Source organism: Saimiri boliviensis, chromosome 6 (assembly GCF_048565385.1).
Source record: "Saimiri boliviensis isolate mSaiBol1 chromosome 6, mSaiBol1.pri, whole genome shotgun sequence".
Taxonomy (NCBI): Eukaryota; Metazoa; Chordata; class Mammalia; order Primates; family Cebidae; genus Saimiri; species Saimiri boliviensis.
Window position 1 is genome coordinate 9,012,417 of NC_133454.1, and position 23,770 is coordinate 9,036,186.

The 23,770-nt window shown below is 39.8% G+C and overlaps 1 protein-coding gene across 2 annotated transcripts in view; it reads left to right on the top strand.

Annotated features, from left to right (window-relative positions):
• The window catches only part of SLC36A4 (solute carrier family 36 member 4), a 186,646-nt gene extending 165,615 nt beyond the window's left edge, over positions 1-21,031 (top strand). The window contains exon 14 of one of the 2 annotated variants that reach the window (XR_012517979.1): positions 20,802-21,031. The gene's annotated coding sequence lies outside the window, so the exon portion shown is untranslated. Of the gene's footprint in view, positions 1-8,824; positions 10,744-20,801 lie in introns of those variants that run through there. The other variant, XR_012517978.1, reaches the window with a different exon arrangement.
• The last annotated feature ends 2,739 nt before the right edge of the window (positions 21,032-23,770 follow it).

The window sequence follows — 23,770 nt, forward strand, 5'->3', positions numbered from 1 at the left end:
ATAACTCACTGTAGCCTCAAGCTCCTGGCCTTAAGTTATCCTCTGCCTCAACCTCTTGAGTAGTGGAGACTATAGGCACAATGCTACTGCACCTGGCTAATTTTTTTTTAAGGCATGGCGTCTTGGCTGTGGGCAGTGGCTCATGCCTATAATCCTAGCACTTTGGGATGCCAAAGCAGGTAGATCACTTGAGCCCAGGAATTCGAGATCAGCATGGGCAATATAATGAAACCTCATCTCTACTAAAGAAACAAATTAGCTGGGTATAATGGTACATGCCTGTAGTCCCAGTTATACAGAAGGCTGAGGCAGGAGGATCACCTGAGTCTGGGAGGTCGAGGCTGCAGTGAGCTGTGATTGTGCCACTGCACTCCAGCCTGGAATGGGAGTGAGGCCCTGTCTCAAAAAAAAAAAAAAGAAAGAAAGAAAGAAAAAGAAAAGATAGTGGGTCTTGCTATGTTATCTAGGCTGGTCTTAAACTCCTGGGTTTAAGCAATCCTTCCGCCTTGGCCTCCCAAAGTTCTAAGGTTTGGATTGGCATAAAACAAAATAGAAAACTGGCAACTATATACTATTTCTCAAAAAAAAAAATAAAAAAAAAAAACCCAAACCAAAAACAGTCAAATAGTTATAGGTTGAGTTGCATCACCCTCAAAAAGATGTTGAAGTCCTGATTCTCAGGACTGCAGAATGTGACCTTACTTGGAAATAGGGCCTTCACAGAGGTAATCAAATTAAAACGCGGTTATTTGGGTGAGTCCTATCTAACATGACTGTGTTCTAACAAAAAGAGGAAATTTGGATATATAGAGACACATGGGGAAGGAAAACTATGTGAAGATGCAGAGAGGATGCTATCTATAGGCCAAGAAGTGCCTGAGACTATTGGAAACTAGGAAAGAGGCATGGAAGAGATCCTCTCTCCCTGCCTTCAGAAGGAACCAGCCCTGACACATCAGTTTCACACTTCCAGGCCACAACTGGGAGACAATGGATGTCTGTGGCTTAAGCCACCCAGTTTGTGGCACTTTGCTATGGCAGCCCTAGGAAACTAATACACAAAGAAGAAACATTGTTGGTGCCTGAAATCTACAAGCCTGAGGACCAATAGATAAGCAGATTCTAAAGAAAAATCAGGTAGTCTGATTCTTAAAGAAGGAAATCAATCAACCTGAGTGCAGTCCCTGCCACATACCAGGCACTGGGCAAGGTTTGGCTTTACTTGTTATCTCATCTAATTTGTATAGCAGCCCCAAAACATTTGTTATTAATCTGATTCTTATGGATGAGGACATCAAAGCTCAGAGAGAGAAATTTGACCTTGTTCAAGGTCATACTACCAAGTAAGTGGTGTGTCTAATTTTTAAAATAATAGCTAATGTTATGGAGCATTTCTTATCCAAGAGTTATTATAACTCCTTTATACATGCATTTACATGTACTGACTAGTCCAATCTTTACAACAACATTGGGAAATAGCATCCAGAAACATTTCTCATTTTATTTAGTGTTTTTTTAAAATAGAATTATCTTCAAGGAATTTTTGCCATAGATATCTTGTCAATTCTTTTTTTAGATTAAATCCTTGAGACTAGTTTTCTCTTTGTTGTAACATTTTCCAGTAGTTTCTTGCAGGTAAAGAGGAATGTTATTAGTTGTTATAAGTTGTATCACACTGTGGTTAAAGCATAAGCTTTGGAACGACACTATCTGCAATCTCACCACTTACTCTGTGGCCTTGAACAAGGGTGTTTTTTTTTTTTTTTTTTTTTTTTTTTTCTGAGACGGAGTTTCGCTCTTGTTACCCAGGCTGGAGTGCAATGGCGCGATCTCAGCTCACCGCAACCTCCGCCTCCTGGGTTCAGGCAATTCTCCTGCCTCAGCCTCCTGAGTAGCTGGGATTACAGGCACGCGCCACCACGCCCAGCTCATTTTTTGTATTTTTAGTAGAGACGGGGTTTCACCATGTTGACCAGGATGGTCTCGATCTCTTGATCTCGTGATCCACCCGCCTCGGCCTCCCAAAGTGCTGGGATTACAGGTGTGAGCCACCGCGCCCGGCCCCTGAACAAGGGGTTTAATCTCAGTCTTGGGCCTCTGTTTACTTGATCTATATAATGGAGATTATAATAATAGCATCTATCTCTTGTGGTTGTTATGAGAATTAAATGAGTTACTACATTTAAATCATCTAAACTGGCCTGTCTTATAATAGCTCTCAGCATTATTATTTATTGCTATTATCTCATTTTGCAGGTAGTGAAGTCTGTAAAATACAGATTTTTGCCTTTTTAGCCAGAAACATAGCCTTTCAAATCAGGTAGACCTGGGTTTGAATTGCAGTTCTGTTCTGTCACTTACTAGTTACACACCTAATAACTGTATAACATTTGCAAACTTATCTAGGTTTTGCTTTCTTCCACTGGGGGAATTTAATTCTGTTTAAGAATAAACAAAGTTTTGTGCTATTTTGGATTGTTAAAGATTGCCCTAGCATATTTATTTTAAACTAGTACAGATGGAAGATGACAAAATGACTGTTATGTAAAATACCAGAATTACTTTGCGTTTCTTATACTGCTAAAGAATGAGTTTAGCTTTAGGAAGGAAATGAAAGAGAAAGATGGAGATGGACAAAGATGTAGAGAAAGAGAGAGAAAAGAAAGCCCAATAAATTCATCTTAATTTCAGTTACATCTACAGTGATTGATAATGCATACAATTTATTAATGACTTCCTACAATGATTAAAACATGTTTTACAAGCCTTGATGCCTAGTTAAATATAGATAACGGCACATTTTTAAAATAAAACAATTGAACATTACAAGAATTTTCATTGGTTTGCCTTGACCAAGAGGAAAACATCACAGTCAGTTGTCAATTTGATAGAGAAGATAGCATAACCAGTTTAATCCTCCTTGGGGTCAGCAAATGGGTTCCAGATCTCTAGCTTCAGATTCAGCTACTTTGTCAGCTCTGGGCAGTACACAATAGGGTCTGTATAAACAAAGTGCTTTCAAGAGTACATAGCTGATTCCCTTGTTCATGGGACATTGCTCTTTTAGATTACATATTTTTCTTCAAAGAGAGGCCTTATTTTATTCTTTTGTACTTCATGGGCTTGTTTTAGGGATTAAATAATATCGTGTATGTAAAATTGGCTGGCAGTGAAACAACAATATATCCTACAAGTATTATACTTCCTGAAAAACCAAAACATTGACTTCCTATCAGAAGGAAAATAGACAAGATTTGAATTTAGCTTTCAGTTGTTCTTTGTTTCTTAGAAAAATGTTTCCTTTCACTTCTCTATCTTGTTTCCTTAAAGTCAGTTGGCTAGTCAAGGCCCTTGGACATTTTCAAAGCCTAATTTTCGAAGAATAAAACAGGGAATTTAAAAAGAGAAAACATAGATGAGGACCAAGAGGTATTTGAAACAGTATTTGACAGTTTGGTCATCAAAAACAGCAATGCATTTGATTCATTCCTGACTTGAGAAAATAAATGCTATTTATTAATGCTGGTATACATTTGTTCTCTAGAAAAATCACACAAAAACCTTGGAGCACAACTCTGTAGCTCCGTAGGGAGCCAGCCAAGCGTTTCGCTTTCATCACTTCTGAAGAATTTTGCAAAGTTGTCTCCTGAGTTACAAACATGAAAGAATAGATGGAATACAAAGAAGTTCCACAGAATAATAATTCCTTTTATTTTGAATTAGTCCTTCAAAAAGGACCACAGCCATCTCAACTTATTATGTAATCTTAACTAAACTATATGTATATGAAAACATGTATTTATATTCCATCTATATCTTAAAAAGATTTTAAAGTAGCATATAATAAAGGGCTTTCCAAAAGAAAAATAAAATTGGAATAGAAAAAAATGCTGTAGGAAAAAGACCATTACCAATTCACAGAAATAGCAGGGTTAATGTACTTTGCAAATTTTGTTGTAAACTTCTTGGAAGCCCAGGCCAAAAGGGAGTCTCATTATCAGAAAGAAAGTCATATTGCAAGCCTGTATAAGCCTTGAGGAGTCGGGGAAACATTGAGCTGCTGAGGACTGCATGGTACTCTCTGCTACTTCTTTTTATCCACTGATAAAGCCAGGAAAAAAAATTAACCCCTTGTGATACTGATTCCCAGCCATCCCAGTGCCATTGGGCCATAGCACAGCCAGCCAAAGATGGAAATAAAAAGGCATCATGTAGCTTCCCAATGCAATGCCCATGTAACAGATTTGTTTTGTCCATTTAGTTGATGATTTCTTGATTTTGTTTTGGCTAAAGTGAGTTGACCAATTGCTTTGTGATTAGAACCAGCCTGTATCATTTTGACCAACATGTCTGGTTGCATGTAACAGGAGTACAACTTACCCCATCTCCCTTCATTGTCACACACTCCTGAAAGGTTTAGAATTATCTTTTTTTTTTTTTTTTTTTAACATGAAAGGGGATCTGGAGCAGGGCAGAAAATGTCAAGCAGCTTCACAATGACGTTTTTGCTTTATGTTCCACCATCCTTAGTGTGGGGCTTGCTTTCCACATTGAAAGCTGGATACTTCTGTAGGAATGTGTCTGTGTTCCAGGCAAAACATGAAAGATAAAAGAATGTAGGGGGTTTTGGCTGGTCGTGGTGGCTCACACTTGTAATCCCAACACTTTGGGAAGCGGATGGGGGTGGATCTCGAGGTCAGGAGATTAAGACCATTTTGGCCAACATGGGGAAACCCTGTCTCTACTAAAATACAACAACAAAAAATTAGCCAGGTGTGGTGGTGCGTGACTGTAGTCCCAGCTACCTGGGAGGCTGAGGCAGGGAATCGCTTGCACTCGGAAGGTGGATGTTGCAGTAAGCTGAGATTGCATCACTGCACTCTGCCTGAGCAACAGAATGAGACTCCATCTCAAAAAAAAAAAAAAAAAAAAAAAAGAATGTAGGGCTTCTTAACAAGCTTTTCAAGAGCCTGACATTCCTGTGTCTCTCATGAGCCATAATATAGTCATATGGCCACTCCTAAATGGCAAAGGAGCCTGGAGAAGAGAATATTTTTAACTGGGTAACTTGACATTCCAAACAGAATTGGGTGTTAGTGAAGAAGAAAGAAAGAATGGGTATTTCATGTGCAATTAACAGTGTTTGCCACATAGCCTTTGACTTCTTTACCTTAAAAAAAAGATAAAGAAGTAAAGCATAACCTTTTCCCTGCATTTCAGAAAGAAGGAATATTTTTTCCCCTGTGGGTTATTTCTGAATCTTCTTTGTGTTTTTAAATAGACTGCATTTTTTAAAAACAGTTTTAAGCTTACAAAAGGAATGGAAAGATAGTATAGAGAGTTCCTATTTACCTGTCTTATCCAGTTTCCCCTAACCTCTTATAGTATGATACATTTCTTAAAATTAATCAAATAATATTAGAAACTTACTGCTTATTCGTATTTCTTTGGTTTTACTTAATGTATTTTTCCATTATAGGAGGTCATCCAGGATAGCATATTACATTAACTAGCTATGTTTTCTTAGGTTTTTCTTGGTTGTGACTGTTTCTTAGACTTTCCTTGTTTTTGATGACTGACAGTTTTGGGGAGTTCTGGTCAAGTATTTTTTAGGATGTCCCTCTAGTGGAATTTGTATGAGTTCTTTCTCATGATTTGTTTAGGGTATCATTCTTGGGAGGAAGATAACAGCGGTGAAGTGCCATTTTCATTACATCATATAAAGATACATACTATCAACATGATTTATCACCGTTGTCGTTGGCCTTGATCACCTGACTAAAGTAGTGTTTGTCGGGTTTCTCCACGACAAAGTCACCAATTTTTCCGCGCCTTTCCATAATGTATTCTTTGAAAGGAAGTCACTGTGCATAGACCAAACCTAAGGAGTGGTGAGGAGTTAAGCTCTTCCTCCTTAAGGGAGGAGTATCTCTATGTATTATTTGTAATTTTATATAAGAGAGATTTCTCTCTTCTCTCTCTCATTTATTTATGTATCCAATCATTTATTTATATAAATATAAATTCATCAATATTTATTTTATATTTTGAGTTAAAATTCAATATTACTTTATTTTATTGCTCAAATTATTCCATTTCTGGCCTTGGGGAGTTCTTTCAGTTGGCTCCTATGTCCCTTTGACATGCTCTTATTTATATGGTTTGGCTTTGTGACCCCAACCAAATCTCATTTTGAATTGTAATCCCCAGTGTTGAGGGAGAAATATGGTGGGAGGTGACCGGATAAGGGGAGCAGTTTCCCCTATGCTGTTCTTATGCTGGTGAGAGCGTTCTCACGAGATCTGATGGTTTTAATAGCATCTGGCATTTCCCTTGCTCACACACACTCCCTCCTGCTGCCTTGTGAAAAAGGTGTCTGCTTCCCCATCGCCTTTTGCTATGATTGTAAGTTTCCTGAGGCCTCCTTAGCCATGTGGAACGGTGAGTCCATTAAACCTTTTTCCTTTATAAATTACCAGTCTTGGGTATTTCTCTGTCGCAGTGAGAAAACAGACTAATACATCCACTGATGCAGGTGTTTTGTTTGTTTGTTCTTGAGCACTTTCTTATTTCCTGACACTAGAAGATGCTCTGGATTCATTGTGCTATTTCCTGCCTGAGTTCTAGAATTATTTCTCCAAGGAGAAGGGCAGAATTTTTAAGATATTATTTCTCCTATTTTTACAACTGAGATAATGGATGCAGATTAGGCAACTCATTTAAGTTTCTAGAGCTTATTGGTAATAGAATCAGTATAATAATCCCAGGTACTTTCCACTAGATCACAACTTGTATGTACTTATTTCATATATCTTATTAGGATTTATGCAGAAATGTCAAGTCAGCATGGACTTCTGAAAGTTCTGAGTATAGAACCCTATACATATCCCTGAGAATTGAGAAGTTGTAAATGTTGAAACATAGTGAATGTCACAATCTACAGGAAAAGAAGAAATATGATAGGAGTGTAGAGAAATCTTATGGGGAAACCTTGGTTAATTCACCAAGATGCTGTCATTTTTCAGAGAATCAGAATCCTATGAATGTCTGAGTGGTTACTGATGTAGGAAGGAGCCCCTGATCGGAATATAATCTCTGCCAGGGCCACAGAGATCCTGTGACTCAAGTCAGAGGGACTGGGTTATGCACCAGGAAGCTGGCTCTCTTTGTAAGCATAAGTTATTTTGCACATGATTCCTAGCCCTGCAAGGAGCTTTTAGAAACTGGGGTCGGGGGGTGGGGAGGAATTCTAGGAATGTCTCAAACATTTAGGATGCTTTGGACATAAGATTAGCCTTTTGAATCAAAGGGGGGATTATTACAAAAAGAAGAATGTGATTGAAAGCTCTCAGTCATTTTGAAGGCATAATGTGCTCATCAGAACAGTACCTGGAAAAGAAACTTCCACAGTGGGGTTACAAGCATGAAGTGTGTTTTTCCTGTGATTAAAACTCATTACTGTTTGTATCCTGTGAACTGGAGGACAAAAAGACTGTTAATCAAAATGGATCAGTGGGATTTATCATCCTCGACTCTGTTCCCTATTGATTTCTTTTCTGGAAGAAATCCGCTAGGGTGCAGACCCAAAGTTCCTCCAAGGAACTCCCATTCTTTTATTTCAGTTTAATTTCCTTCCCACAGTTTAGTGCCATATTCAATGTGCCTTTTTAAAGGTTCATTTCATACAGATTCTACTGGTCTTTCCAGTGTATTGCTTGCTTGTTGCCCACAGGTTCTGAGGCCCCCCACATGAAAAGCAGAATTGAAATCAGAGGATAAATCATTTCCATCATGACTTGCATCATAATCTGTATCTTATTTGCCTCTACAATTTTGTCACAAACAAAAGTTCAGATATGTTAACATTCTTGATACATACCACAGTTCCTAGGAGGCACATTCAAAGTTCTGAATAGATATAATAATGGCCTGAGTTATGTATAATTAGTATGTTCTGTTCTCTCCTTTGCCTCTGGGGATGTTAGCAGTGAGCCTTCATTACATGCTAGAGAGCATCTATATTAATCAGGGGCCAGCCAAAAGACGAAAACCACCCTAGTTACTTTATACAAGAGAATTTAATACAAAGGATTGTTATCTAGGTATAAAGAAATGCTAACTAGGTAACTAAAAAATCAAAAGGGAACAATAAGTTATCAAGAAGCAGCAAATGCAGAAAGCAGCTCCTACCTGGGTTGGGAGTGGTGTGGGGTGGGGAAAGGGAGGAGGCTGAAATCACTAAAACTTAAAAGGTTAAAGAAGAACACTGACAAGAAATAACTTATAGACTTCACCAGGCAATTGGTAGCCCCTCAGAGGACTGGGTCTCAGGTCCTTAGAGTCTCTCTGCCAAGCACAGAAACGCCCCAGTCAGCTGAGCAGCATACCCCACGTGCCTCAGAGATGTAACAGTGGTACAATAAACCTGCCTCGGTGAATGTCGGAAGAGCTGCTGCTTCTGGGAAGAACTGCCACTGGTAGGGAAAAGAAGACAAGTTGCTGGGTGAGACTGGCAGCGTGAAGGGAGGTGAGACTATGCGGAGTGGTGGTTAGAAGAACCAGCTCAAGTTGGAAGAACTGCTTCATAGCCCAGCTCAGCCATTTTCTAGCTCTGTGACCTTGGGCATGTTACTTAATCTTTGCGAGCCTCATGTTTTCCCATACATAAAATAGGGTTAGAGTCCCTTATCTGTGACAGTCTGTGTAAAGTGCCCAGTGAAGTACCTAGTATATAAGCCCAGTTCACTGTGACTGCTTTTGCTATTAATAAATGTATGAGAATTTAAATCAGTGGTTTTTGACCCAGGGTGATTTTGTCTTCCAGGGGATCATTTGGCAGATATTTTTGGTTGTCATGATTTGAGGGCAGTGCCACTGGCGTCCAGCAAGTAGAGGCCAGGAATGCCACAAAACATTCTGTAATGCGCACAACAACAAAGAATTATCTGGACCAAATACCAACAGTGCTGAAGAAACCACGGCTTAAATAAAAACAAAAACTGCATTCTAAGAACTACGAAGCAACATTAATTCAGACGGAGGAGAGCTCAGTGAAGACTAGAGTAGTCTGAGCATGCTGTGGAGAAGGACTGCGTGGAAGGATGAATGGATTTGGACGGAGTGGAGTAAGGAGAACATACCAGACAGAGGATGACATGAACAGAGGCTTGAAGATGGGGCCTTGTCTTCTTCTCATCTTTTATGATTCGGTTGCACATCCCAAACCATACAGAGATGCTGTGGATCACTGACTTGGGAAGGGAATGTCAAACATGAGTCTCCTTTTAGGTTGTTGTAATTGAAATCTCACAACCACCTGTCATCATGAAGGGAAGCTGCTGCCTCTGCTGGATTTCTCCGTCTCCTCCATCCTGCCAATCAATCCTTTACACAGTCAGAATAACCTCAGATTGTGATGGGGCACACAGCAAATGCTACTACCTTTGCAGAGTCCTCCTCTGGGAACTTGACAACTTTCCAGAGTAATGGCTTTCATAGGAAGCCAGTCATTCTGGCTAAACTGTAGATAGCTTGGCAAATCATCTGGTCTTTGTAGCCCATACTTGAACTCATTCAGATAAACTTATGCAGTTACTATAAAAAAAGACCCGGATCACAGCTAAGGCTAGAACATGCATGAATTTTCCTGAGAGCTGCCATTCAATGGAGAGAACATTCAATGAGGTGTCAGGAGATAAAGTTGAGAATTCAGCTCAGCTACCAATAAACCCTAAAACTTTACTGAATAAATCCATGCACATGTGTTTGCCTTAGGTTTCCTCAGACTGAAAATAATTCCAAATGCTTGCTCGGGTTAATTCAGGATCAAATTTCTAAGATTTTATCTTGCTTCTTTCTTTTCAGAATCTAAGATTCCCAGGTCTTTGTTACTGTTAGGAAACCCCATGTAATTTGGGTTGTTTTTGTTCTTTTTTTTGTTGTCGTTGTTTGTTCTTCTAAACCTGCCTGTCCCTGATAGAGTGGAGACTCCATAGGGGCAGGGGATTTCCTTTGTTCATGGCTGTATCCTCAGCACCTAGAGTAGTTCCTGTCTTGTAGTAAGCACTCAATAAATCTTTGTTGAATGTTGAATGATCTTAAATATCTTAGGGTCTAGGAGTGGTGGAGACAGAAAATAGAGAAAGAAGCAGAACGATAACTGAGAGTTTAGACAAGAGAGAGGATAGAATAAATAAATGCTTCAAGAGATGTTACATGAGCTAAGTTTTGTAATATAAGGAGGAGTTTGTAAGTAGGGGAAGCAAGGGAGAAGGCTTTTCTGAACAGAGTATCAGACATGCAACAGGGTTGAGAGTATGGAAGAGCCAAGTTCTTTTCAGAATCACAGGTAGTTTGGTTACAGCTGAGCACAAGATTCACAGGGCAGACATCAAGAGATAATCCGGAAGGACTGACACCACACCAGGGAAAGCTTTGTGTGTGCCTGCTGGCATGGGAGCAACAAAAGGGTGGTGACATGGCAGACTGCGGCATGACAAAGCTTTTCTTGGTAGCAGAGGCGGGTATGTCAGGGGCTGAATGCAAGGGAGCGGTTGATTAGGCACAAAGTCTGCCTGTGGCAAGAGGGATGGGGCAGAGGGATCCGATTAAGATCTGGCTAATCCCGTTAGAGCTTCTAAACTAACCACCAAGAGTTTATCTGTTTTCAAAGACAGTAAATAAAGTTCTTAAGATCTTCAAGACTCAAAACACCTTGTAATAGATTAATTATTCTGCTATAGATTATATATTATGCCAAACTGAAATGAGGTATTAGAATTTCCACTAAGACATTGTTTCTTGTCATGAGTGGATTTGTTTTGAATCAGTCTTAAAATAGGCAGGTTTCTTTATTTAGATCATACTTCATAAATTTTATTGGAAATTTCAATAAGGCATTCTTATCAAATTATTCTGCAGGCTTTTATATGAGCGTATAGGCAAATACACTTGCTTTGAACATTGACTAATAGGGTAATTTTCTCTACTAGACTTCTGTCAACCAAAATAATGAAGAGACTCTCTAAAAGAAAAGATACTTACTTGGGAATAGAGTATTGCAATTGAAATGCATGTGTCATGGAAACTATGTGCATATTCAGAGAGATAAAGGAAGACAAAGATTTTTTTTTTTTTTTTGATGGAGTTTCGCTCTCGTTACCCAGGCTGGAGTGCAATGGCGCGATCTCGGCTCACCGCAACCTCCGCCTCCTCGGTTCAGGCAATTCTCCTGCCTCAACCTCCTGAGTAGCTGGGATTATAGGCACGCACCACCATGCCCGGCTAATGTTTTGTATTTTTAGTAGAGACGGGGTTTCACCATATTGACCAGGATGGTCTCGATCTCTTGACCTCGTGATCCACCTGCCTTGGCCTCCCAAAGTGCTGCGATTACAGGCTTGAGCCACGGCACCCGGCCAAGACAAAGATTTTTTAAAGGAAAAAAAATGAGGATTACATGTACATGTGTGCTTTGAAATGATTATCCTTGAATGCAAAGATCAATGACAAGGGTGACACCAGCCCAAGGTCAGACAGGCAGTTGCTGGGCACATGTCCTCACAGAAGTATTTTTGTGTTTGTGAGGTTGCAATGGCCTTTGTGCAAGAGTGTAGTTTTTGTGGAGTCTTTTTCATTATAGGCATATAAGCATGACACCTTCTCTTCATGGCCTTCTTCAACATTATTTGTCAGGATTTTCTTAACATTAGTGACTTCATTTTGATTCTCACAACTTTCACACTTCTCACTTCAGGAAATATAATATTTTCAATATAGTCATTTTCTACCAAGTAATGTCAATGTTACCAAATGGGTTCAAGAAAAAAAGGAAGAAAAAAAGTTTATCAATATATTTCAAGACTGAACATGTTCTTCTAGACAAAGGACTCACATTGCTTATTAAAGCTTCATGTTTTCCTTTTCCTTTAGCAAATACGTTCACATCATTGTCCAGGTCTCTTACTGTTCTTTTGCCATTTAAGTAGCTATCTCTCCATATGTAAGCTGTATGTACTTTGGCCAAGCAACAGGCGAAGCGGACATCCAGAGCAGGGTAACTTAACTCAGTGGGTTTAGGGTGCAGGTGTATACTTCACTTGTTATATAACCTGTTTGCGTAAGCTCCTACTTGGCTTTATGCCGCTGTTGTCTGTAGAAGGTATAACTGCCCTGCTGACACTGTACAGGCTCTTGGGCTTGGCTCCACATGGCTCTTGTGCAGACAGTGGCGCCCAGAGAAAGAGAGAGAACCAAAGCTGTCCATCTTGCAGGCAGGCAGTGGGGATCCAGGAACCGGCTTGTGCACAGAGAGAGAGAAAGAGTTAAGTTGCTGACCCTGATGGGAGAGCCAGGCGCACAGCTGTGTATGGGAGTGGCAGGCTCAAACAGTCAAAACAGAGCAGACAATGAGCTGCTGGTAAGAGAACTGCGAATAAAAGAGCTATTGTGAATCAGTTGCTGATGAGAGAGCTGCTGAATAAAACGACATTTCACCCCTCCCCCAACCCCTCCCCTTCCCCTCACCTCCTACCCTGGAGTGTTCTTTCAGCCATCTGCTCATCCACCCACTCTCCTAGGACCTCAGCAGGGGCTGGAACCTGACCCCGAGTGTGACATTTGGTGTAGTCATGGACCTGACACCATATACACCTGTCTTCATATCAAGAAGGACAGAGGATCGTTAGGGTCCATATACCACTCACATTGTAGGATTTATTGTTCACTTTTTGAATTGGGAGAGGTGGCAAGTCTCTCTTCTTCTAAGACTCTATTTCTACATTCACAATTGTGATGCTTTCAGAATAAAAACAGCAAGACCCCTGTGTGTTTAGCAGAGCACACACCCTGACACACAAGACACAAAGAGTGCCACTGAATGGATAACGAAGAGTGTGGTATCAATAGTACAGAGCTACCTCATTACTGTGTTTTAATGCACCTCTAGTTACTTCAACTGTGGCCAGAAACACACCCTCTGGTAAATTTCCTGAAAACTACATTCACGTACCTTTTCAGGTTAGTGGAGTGGATATGTTAACAGGTTTTTTTGGCAATAAAAGTCATGGTCACTTTTCCTATGGATTCAGTCAGTCATGCTGATCTTCCATCATACTGATTATCCTTACTCCACGCTTGGGCTCTAGCTTTTCCATGAGTTTTTTTCTGTTTAGGGCTGAAGGGATTCCCAATCTACAGCCTAGATGCAGCCTCCGTCTGATTTCATGCCGTTCACAAAAATCTGGGGGAGTAAGTTTTAGCTGGAAGAAGTTTTTCTCCCTGCGAGCATCTTCAGTTCACACATGCAGAGTGATCGTATAGGTTCTTTATAGATTTGCTAAAGTTCACAAAGAACTATGAACAGTCTTTGCTGTACCAAAAGTATTTCCTTTTATTTCATTCCTCTGGTGTTCACTGAGCATTTAGTATTAATATATGCTTCCATCGTATCACATGGCTGTGGAATATATGAATGCTATTCCTCCCTTTGGACGTCACTTATTTTGTGGCAACTGCTCAGAATCCTCCTCCCATCCTTATGTATACGAACCCCCACCATTCTTCAAAGACATCTTTTACATGGACTCTGTAGCGTGCTGGTAAACATTTTCCAAGCAGCTCTCCAGAAAACCAGCAAACTGATTTGTATTATAGCATTTGTTGATTTGCATAAAGTAAATACTCTCACTACAGTCATTTGCAATCAAGGTGATATGACTGAACACAGAGTCAGGAAGACATGAGCAATAGCTGCGGTTAGAAGGTATTTCCATCCTCAGATCCAGTAAAATTAATCTCAAGAGCACGAGCAATAATAAAATAGTAAATAATTAAGAAATAATAAGTTGAGCATTTATTACCTTTATCTGTAACATAATTTACTTAATTGTGTTTATTTAATTTAATTCTTAATGATGGCTGAATTTAACAACTGGCTTATCCTGAAAATATGACAATTGATTCTCGTAAATTGGTACAAGCCAGCTTTAGCAACCTATTGCATGGAGCCTACCTTTACTTCCCCAGATCACAAAAATCTCCATCTCTATCTGCTTTCCCTCTATGTTACTGTTTTTGACAATTCCTTCAAATACTAAGTGCCTATAAGATGTCAGGCATTCCAGCTCACAGAGTCAGGCAAAAAGTACATAAGGAAACAAAAACAATTTCAGATGAAATAAGATCCATGAATAAAGTGAAGAAGCGAGACGAGTGATTGACTGGTGAGGAGTACTACTTCCAGGGGTGACAGAGACTAACAGATGAGTGAAAACAGGGAGAGGAGGCTGAGGAGTAAGGGCTTAGTTTTAGAGAAGTTCAGTTTCAGATGCCTAGTAGACATCCAAGGAGGAGCAAGTTGCACTTGGACAATTTCTATACAGATTCTAGAGCTCAGGGCGGAGTCAGGGCTGAGGATCCAGCTGTGGATGTCATCAGCATAAAGCTGGTACTGAAAGTTACAGAGGGGCTAAGATCACACAATGAAGGAATCAACATGGAGAAGCAAGGACATTAGAGCCCTGAGATATTTCGACAGTTAAAAACCAGGCAAAGAGATTAACCTGCTTTCTAGAAACCTTTCATGTGTGTGTGTCTTCTTCCTTCAGCTAAACTGTAGGCTCCTTGAAGACAGGCGTTATGTATCCCCCCAGCATCTGTCTCACACGGTGTTTACCACACTTAGCCTTGCAGGGTTTTAAAGGGAGAAAACAGCCTCAGAAGAGTGACTAGAACACTTTATAAAAAGCAGAGAAGGAACTGAGAACATCAGCATTTTTGTTGCATACAAATCACAGTATTTCCAGGTATTAAAATTCTCCCCAGCAATATTTCTGTGCCATAAGAATATAGGAACATCTGTGTTTGCACCGCATTTCATATTAATAAAGCCATTTCCCCTGTTCAACAGCCTACCTGATGGGCAGAGTAAGTATTATCACTATCATACTATGGCAAAGAAAGCAAGTTCAGAGAAGGCAGAGACCAGCTAGGGGCAGATGCCAGCTGAAGGCCATGTCTAGTACAAAACCAGGGATACTCATATTTTCTGTCTTCCTGAAGTTCAGGGTTCTGGGGAGATCTTAGTTCAATGGTTGATTCCTCAAGAGAACCCCAGGGTCCAAGACAGCATCAAGTTGAAAGTATCTTTAGGAGTATAGAGCAAAAACTCCCCTAGGGGACAAATAGCGCTTAAGCATCAGAAGAAAAAAGTAGTCCTGGGACCAAAGTCAGAAGCAAAGAAGTTTGTGTTATGCATTATTTAGAAAAGACATTTCTTATCTTGACCCAAGGTGTCGTTTCACTTTACTACGTCGGGAATTTATCTTTTACATAATAGACTCTGGGGTTCTGGAGACAAGAACACTTCCCTCATCCGTAAACACAACCAAACTTCCTTTCTTTTTAGAATGACTGAAATGCAGGTTCTGTGTACCAATAAGGAAATTAATGTAATTTGCGTATACAGTCTTTTCCTACAAGGACAAATGTAGAATGCATATCCTGTTATTTCCTCTAACCCATAGTCTCTCCAGATACTTCAAAGGCTGAAAGCAGACTGATCTTTGATGTAGTTATCTGGCCCAAGCTGCTTTTCCATCTTTGCCTTTGCATAGAATAGAATTCTCACGTAGTTGATGAACTTACAAGGGCCTGTTGGCCCTTTGAATCCAGTCCTTCAGATTTCAGCATTCCATTTTCAGCTATTTATTCCTGCGTCAGAAAGAGCACTTATCTACCTAGAAACCACCATTCGAAATGTTCTGCACTTAGAAACTGGTTTGACCATTTTAAGAAAGAACCTATTAAGATTGTTTTGTTTTTAAATCAGCGCATCAGTCTCAATCCACCAGTCCCTTCTGCAGATAAACCTCTCAATCCACAGGTCTCACAGACACCAAGAGAGTGGGAAGGAGAAGGAAATGTTGGCAGGCAGCGGGGAGCTGTTAGATGGGCAGAAAGCAGACTGGTCGAGGAATGAGAGTTCGCGTGAGCCTAAGCGAGTTTTGAGGGAGGAAGAGAACAGGCGTAAGGGGGGATGAGAAGTTGTGCTCAGTTGGGAAGATGCTGCAGCCTGAAACGTTAGAGAAGGAAAATTTGAGGAGAAAATGGAGGTGTGACGTGAGAGGTAGCTAAGAGAGATTGGAGCTGAAAGTTATGAATTGAGGAAATCATGTAGTAAGTTGAAAAGACGGAGAATGCTGTCCTGTCTATGTTGGAGGGACTCATGGAGCTGCCTTCCGCCTGTGCAGGGGAGCCCCTCCACAGATACGAGGTTCTGTCAACATGGCAGCTCCATTGATTGGTGTGTGACCTTAAATCAGCACACAAAACTCAGAGCACCAATCCCACGGTCTTCATCCATGCAGATTGCTAGAACAAGATCTCACCAACTGGGTGGCTTATATACAACAGAAATGCATTTCCCACAGTCTGGAGGCTGGAAAGTCTAAGTTCAGGGCACTAACAAATTCAGTATCTGGTAAGGAGCCACCTCCTCAGAGATGGCACCTTCTTGCTGTGCCTTTCACAGTGGAAGGGATTAACTAGCACAGCTCTCTGGGGTCTCTTTTATGAGAACACTCGTCCCAATCATGAGGGGTCTTCATTCATGACCTAATCACCTCCCAAAGGCCTCACCTCCTAATACTATCATCTTAGGGGTTAGGATTTCCACATGTGAATTTTGGGGTGGCCCATTCAGACCACAGCACCCATCACAGTGCCTCAGCTGTAGCAGTCCTTTTGGAAGCAATCTGGGGTGAACCTCTGGGTATGTGCCAAGGTCATGCTACAAAGCTACAAAGAATTCATGTTCCTGGGCCATCAAAACACCTCCACCACATGGCGATTCCTGTAACAATATCAAGGGCACTAGAGGTGAATGTCTTAGTGTCTGTGAGGGCTCAGTGGAACAACCTGAGGGTGAGGAGAAAAGTCAAATATAAAGAGAATATAATCTTGCTGGACACATTATGGTTCACGCAAAGGACACACTTCTTTTTTTGAGACAGAGTCTTGCTCTGTCAACCATGCTGGAGAGCAGTGGCATGATCTTGACTCATTGCAACCTCTACCTCTCGGGTTCAAGCGATTTTCCTCCATCAGCGTCCTGAGTAGCTGGGACTACAAGCACGTGCCCCATGCCTGGCTAATTTTTTTTTTTTTTGTATGTTTAGTAGAGATGGGATTTCACCATGTTGGTTAGGTTGTTCTCAAACTCCTGACCTCAAATGATCCACCCACCTTGACCTCCTAAAGTGCTTCGATTACAGGCATCAGCCACCGCGCCTGGCCAGGAAACAATTCTTCATATGCACAATTGCGGCCTGAATAAAGCTCATATGCTCTGAAATGCAATCTCCTGTCTCAAAACGTAGACATGATATTGGGGCATGAAGAACTGTACAGGATACTAGATGTTACTGAAAGAAACTTGGATTTACTCTCCCAGCATGCAGAAAAAGACAAACTCTGACACTGGGATTTGCAGTGAAACAGAATGAGGCATTTGTAGTAGGGCACCAACCAAGGAGGGTAGGCAGCTAATGCTTCAGACCCGACCTCCTGATGGCTTACAAGCAAGGATTTTCAAAGGCGGAGGTGAAGAGGCTTCTAAAGTGAGTTAGAGGCTAAGGAATTTCTGGAACTTCCTTATTCATTTTCTGGTTCCAGTCTGTCTGAGGTCTATGTGAGAGCGTTTAGCATTTTCCATCAGGTGGCGGTCCTTTTCTGAAAAACAACTCAGGGACATTTGTGAAAATGTTGTCTTTAGTTTACAGGGAACGAAAGATCTTGTGGCCCTGGCATACTTGGGTGGCTATGATTTAAGTTCTTATTATCTTCTTGTTTAGCTGGTTATTCATTCACTTTCTTTCTTGCTGGTTGTAGGGCTGAGTGCCTGGAATATTTTTTTGAAGAACTCAAAATCTTTTATTTCTATGCTGAGGGGATTGAGGAGCCCAGCAGGCCCCTAAGACGGGTCCCTGCTCTGTCTCAGAGAGAAAGAAATTGGAAGCCTGACTCAGTCTGAGGAGTAAGGGCTCTTTCTCTGAGGAAATGAATAGCTGCCTAGTCGTAAAGTGGATGAAGGAGGGTGGGGAATATTTTGGGTAAAGGACAAAGCACATCCAAAGGCTCTGAGGTGAGAGAGATTTAAAAAAAAAAATACGTTGAGGAAATTTAAAATGTGTGATTTGGCTGGAATCAAATGAGGAAGATTTAGAGTGACTAAAGAAGCAGGTAAAGATCTCAGTATCAACTAGGGCATCTTTGGCTGCAAGTAAGACACGAGGCTCCGTCACCTTAGCAGAAGTCCAGAGGTAGCAGCATGCAGAGGCAGGAATGAACTTCTCTTCTGGTATCTCCTGCTTAGGAATGACAAGCCTTTGCCAGAAACATATCTGCAACATGCATGTACATGCACCCACATGCACACACACACACACGTGCATGCAGACAGTGTAACCTCTTGACAGGTTCTTCCTGACTGCTGCACAAACAAAATCAATTCACGGAGACCATGGCATTGCAGTAAAGAAAGTAATTGATACAAGGCCAGCTATGCTCAGCAGGAGATGGAGGTATCACTCAAATTAATCTCCTTGAAGGTTGGGAGATTAAGAGTTTTTCAAAGATAGTTTGGTCCGCCGGGACTATGGTATGGGGGGGGGGTGCTGATTTGCTGGGTCTGAGTTGATTCACTGCTGGGTGGGCCACAAGAGCAATTGGCAGGTCCAGGTAGAGCTACTAGTCCTCAGGCATGCAAAAAACCTGAAAAGATATCTCAAAAGGCCAGTCTTAGGTTCTACAGTCCTGACGTTCTGTGCAGGAGTAACTGAAGAGCTGCACATTTTGTGACCCCCTGGAATAATGGCTCTCAATCGTTTACCTCTACTTAGCAGAATTTAGGTTCCTCTGTCCTCCTAGCCTGATGCTCTTTTATTAGCTTTACAAAGGAGGTTGAGTTTGGGGAAAGGCTATTATCATTTAAACTGTAAACTAAATGTCTCCCAAATTTAGCTTGGCCTAAGCCTAGAAATAATTAAAGGCAGCTTGCAGGCTAAAAACAAGAGGTGGGATTGGCTAGATCAGATCTCCCACACGGACACAGTTTTCTTACTGTTACAGTTTTTGCAAAGGCAATGTCAACAGCATATCTGTTTCCATGTGACAAGACAGAACGGTTTCATGTGCTCACTCCTAGGCCATTTCCTGCCAAGGGAACAGAGATCACCATAATTTACTCTGTGGGATCAGAAGAATATGATACCCCCAAATCCCAAAGTATGCCCCTTTGATGTCAGAATTATTTTCAGCTCTCAACATGAGACACAGCAGACACAGGAGAAGCTCCTTGAGTCGAATACACTGCCTTTTTGTAGGGGAAATGTACTTTGTGCGGGAAGTCTGCATTTGTAAGGGTAACTTTCTTTCTATGCCTGAAGAGAATAAAGACTCTAAATAACAAGAGACTCTTATCAAGGGAGGAGGCACAGACTAAAATCTGCATAACAAACCCTTTCTCTCATTTACTGTACTTTTCCTGATCACCCTCATTACTTTGTTCTTAGCTGCAGATAGTATTTCAACCTGTATTCTAAGCCAACTCTCTGAGAGTTAAGTCATTTCCCTGGGCATCTCCCATGTATATAGGGGATATACAAGTTAATATACTTCTCTTTGTTTTCCTCTTGTTAATCTGTCTTCTGTTAAAGAGGCTCCAGCTTAGAACTTAGAAGTGTAGAGGAAAAACTACTTTTTCTTCCCCTGTATCTGAATCAGGCTTTACCTTGGACCTATAGGTAGAGTTACCTTCCTAGAAGTCAGGTGGAGAACGACTGGACGCTGAGCAAAACTGTGGCTCTGCTAGCAAGAAATAAAGGAGAAATGAATGCCCCCAAATCATCAGGAAGAATTTTCCATAGCTTGTAGGCTATAACAAAAACTTGATCTTTAAGACAGAAGCTGTTTGTGTGAGATATGTCTTTCTTTGGAAAAGAGTCCGGTTAGTTGGATTTGAGGCTTAATTTTGTTTTAAAAACAGATGAGTCTGTTGTGAGTTGGAGGAATTGTGTTTCTGGACAATTCTGGCAAAATGAGGAAAAGTTTTAATTCTGTGTTTGCTGAAATTTCTTTTAGTGGCACCAACCTTACTAAAGAATAACTTGTTAATTTTTTAAGTTTATAAATTTGAGGTGTAAATATATACCATAAAATGTATTAATCTTAAGCGTAGAGCTTACTGAATTTTTTTTACATACAAATGCTCATGTAACTACCACCCAGAGCAAGATATAAAACAGTACTTCACTTCTGAGGTTACAGAAAAAGGATAATGAAAAAGAAAAAAGATATAAAACATTTCTATGCAGCCTCCTTGTGCATGTGGAAAAAAACACTAAAGAAAATAAAAACATTTCTAACACATTTCCCTGTTAACTCCCACCCTAAAATGGTAACTATTATATATGTTTTGGGTTAGGTTTGTGTTACTGAACAAAATGTGTTTGAAATTCATTCAAATTGTTGTGTATAATAGTCCTTTCTTTTTCATCACTGTATGGTATTCCATTAAATGAATATATGTATGTATATCTATGAATACACATATATATATATATATATACATTAAAAAGGTGTGCATATATATCTGTGTACACACACACACACACACACACACACACACACACACACACACCCTTCCCTTTCCTGATAATGAACATTTATATTGTTTTTAGTTTGGGAAAATTACAAATACGGTTACTGTTAACATCCTTGTGTATTTTTATTGTTGTTGCCAGAGAAAGAGTATCCTGATCCAGACCCCAAGAACAGGTTCTTGGATCTTGCACAGAAAAGAATTTGAGAGGCGTCACGGTGCACAGTGAAAGCAGCAAGCTTATTGGACACCACTCTGCTACAGAGCAGGGTGTCTTCAGAAAGCAGGAAGGAAAATGCTTCATCCTTTGTTATTGTCTCTACTTTTAAGACACCCTCAGGAGGTAAGTAAACATGGAATGTGCAGATGTGCTCTCTAAATGTAGAGGCTATTGGTGCTATAATGACCATTAATCCTTTAACCTAACCCTGATCATTAATGTTATTTTTAAGTAAAGTGAGCCGCACACTTCGGACATCTGGGCAGTCTGTAGGCTTGGTGGAAGATGTTCTGTATGGCCATAAAATATTCTGTAATTATAATTGGTGGTCAGATTAGAATGTGGCTATTTTCAGATGATCAGCATTAACTTTATAGGTTTCTTGAGAGTGCCTAGCTATTTCCTTCAAGATGGAGTCTCTCTAGTCCTGTTTTATTAAACTAGAGGCTTGGTACACAAAGGTTCCTCTAGCGTTTTGATGAACATATGTACTCATTTCTCTTGGTTATTAGGTATTAAAATATGATCTAAGTGTTTTTCAAAATGGTTTATCCATTTATTCTTGCTCCAGGAATGTATGAAGGTTCTTGTTGCTCTTATCTTCGCTGACATTCGCAGTTGTCAGTCTTCTCAGCTTTAATTATTGTGGTGGACGTGTAGTTGGAAAACTGTGGCAACTTACTGTGGTTTTACTTTGCATTTTTCTGAAAAGCCATGAGGCTGAACCTCTTTTCATACATTTATTGGCTATTTGGGTATCTTCTTTTGTGAAGAACTTATATAATTCTTTGCCCATTTGTTATATTGAGTTGTCTTTTCCTTATTGATTTGTAGGAGTTCTTTATGTATCCTGGATATGACTCTTTTCCTGAATATAATTATAAATATTTTCTCTGAGTAAATGGCTACCTTTTCACTTTTTAAATGGTATTGTTTAAGGAACAGAGTTCTTTATTTTAATGAAGTTCTATCGATAAATCTTTCATGGTTAGGATTATTTGTGTATTATTTAAGAAAGCTTTGCCTTCCCCAAGGTCATGATGATATTTTCTTCTAAAATTTGTATTATTTTCCCTTTAGCATTTAGGACTGTGATTCATATGAAATTAATTTTGTGGACATTGTAAAGAACAGCCCAAGGATTATTTTTTTAAATACGGAACTATGCATTTTTTCCAGCAACATTTATTTAAAAGACCATCCTTGCAGCCCATAATTGCAGTAGTTTTATGTAAATAAAGTGACTCTGTAAGTACAGATCTGCTTCTGGGCTCCCTATTCTAGTCCATTGGTCTATTCATCTTTTCTTGCACCAACACAAACTTTTAATTATTATAGCTTCATAGTGAGGTTTTAGTTAACTCCTTGAATGTTATTTCTTTTTTTATACAAAGTATTGTAAGTCTAGATCCCTGTATTTCTATAACTATTTTAAAATCAAAATTTTAATCTCCAATGAAAAACCTGCTTGAATTTTGATTGAGATTGTACTGAATCTGTAGATTAATTTCTACATAATTGACACCACAAAAATATTGAATCTTCCAAACTGTGACCATAACATATCTTTCCACTGATTTAGGAGTGGAGATTTCTCTCAATATTGTTCAATAATTTTCAGCATAGAGGTATTACAGATCTTCTGTCAGATTTCTTTTAATACTATCTTAACTGATTTTTTTTACTTCATTTGCAAATTGTTGATTGCTACTGCACAGAAAAACAGTTTTTATATACTGTTCTTGTATTCAATGACCATGTTAAAATCGCTCTTTAGTTCTAATAATTTGTCTGTAGTTGTTTATTTTGGATTTTTTTTTCTATAAATAGTGACTTTATCTATAAATATTTCTTCTGGACCTTTACTCCTTGTGTTTATTTCCCTTGTCTGATAGCAGCGGCCCGAACCCCCAGGTCAATGCTGAATAGATAAACGTTTTGTCCAGTTCTTACTGTGAAGGTGCCCTTTTGCATTCTGAGAGAGAGAGAAATAGATATTTAAGAGGAACACATGGTTTTCTAAGACAGAAATTGGAAGCTGTTGCAAGGTTGAAAAAGGCTCATGTTGATTTGGGATTAATACTTCACGGAGCTTAATTGATTGTTATGTCAAGAATGAGAAGCAGATCCGGAATGCATTTTGAAAGGCTGTGTCTCTTTTGAAAGAAATTTTGATGTTTTTAGCCGCACCTGATTTACAAAGTGTGACTTTGGATGCATTGAGGACTGGTAAAAGACTGTTCAGTAAAGAAATCAATCAAAAAGGGACTAAGATTTCCACAGAATGTAAATGTAAGAGGAAACCCAGGAGATAATTTTATTTTTAAAAAGTAAGAACCTCAGAGAAAAAAAAGCATCGGAAAAAGAAGTCACCAGTTAACATTACAAGATGCCCATAAAGGCACGTATCGTCACTCTCTGTAGACATTTTTCTCAGAATGTTTCAAACATGTACACACACACACGCCCCACAAACAGTGACAGTGACTATTAAATACATTACAGCTCAAAGGAAAAACTATGTCAGAGGTAAACCTGTTTGAGATAACACACTTAATACGCATATACATGCATTGAGAAAAGCATGTGTGATGAAGAGCAGCCTCCGGGAGTATGTGATCCTCCTTTCCTGCATTGCGTGTAACTAGTAATGTAGGTATTTGTGATAAGTATCTCTTCTTTCTATCTCGTAAGATGAGGGAGGAAGGTCCTAATGGAGGGATTGTTGTAGCTCTGTTAAATCTCAATAACCCATCTCCTGACTATGTTAAATCTCAATAGCCCATCTCCTAACTATGTTAAATCTCAATAAACCATCTCCTAACTATGTTAAATTTCAGTAACCCATCTCCTAACTAAATATGAGCCTGACCTGTCAGCCAAATCAACAC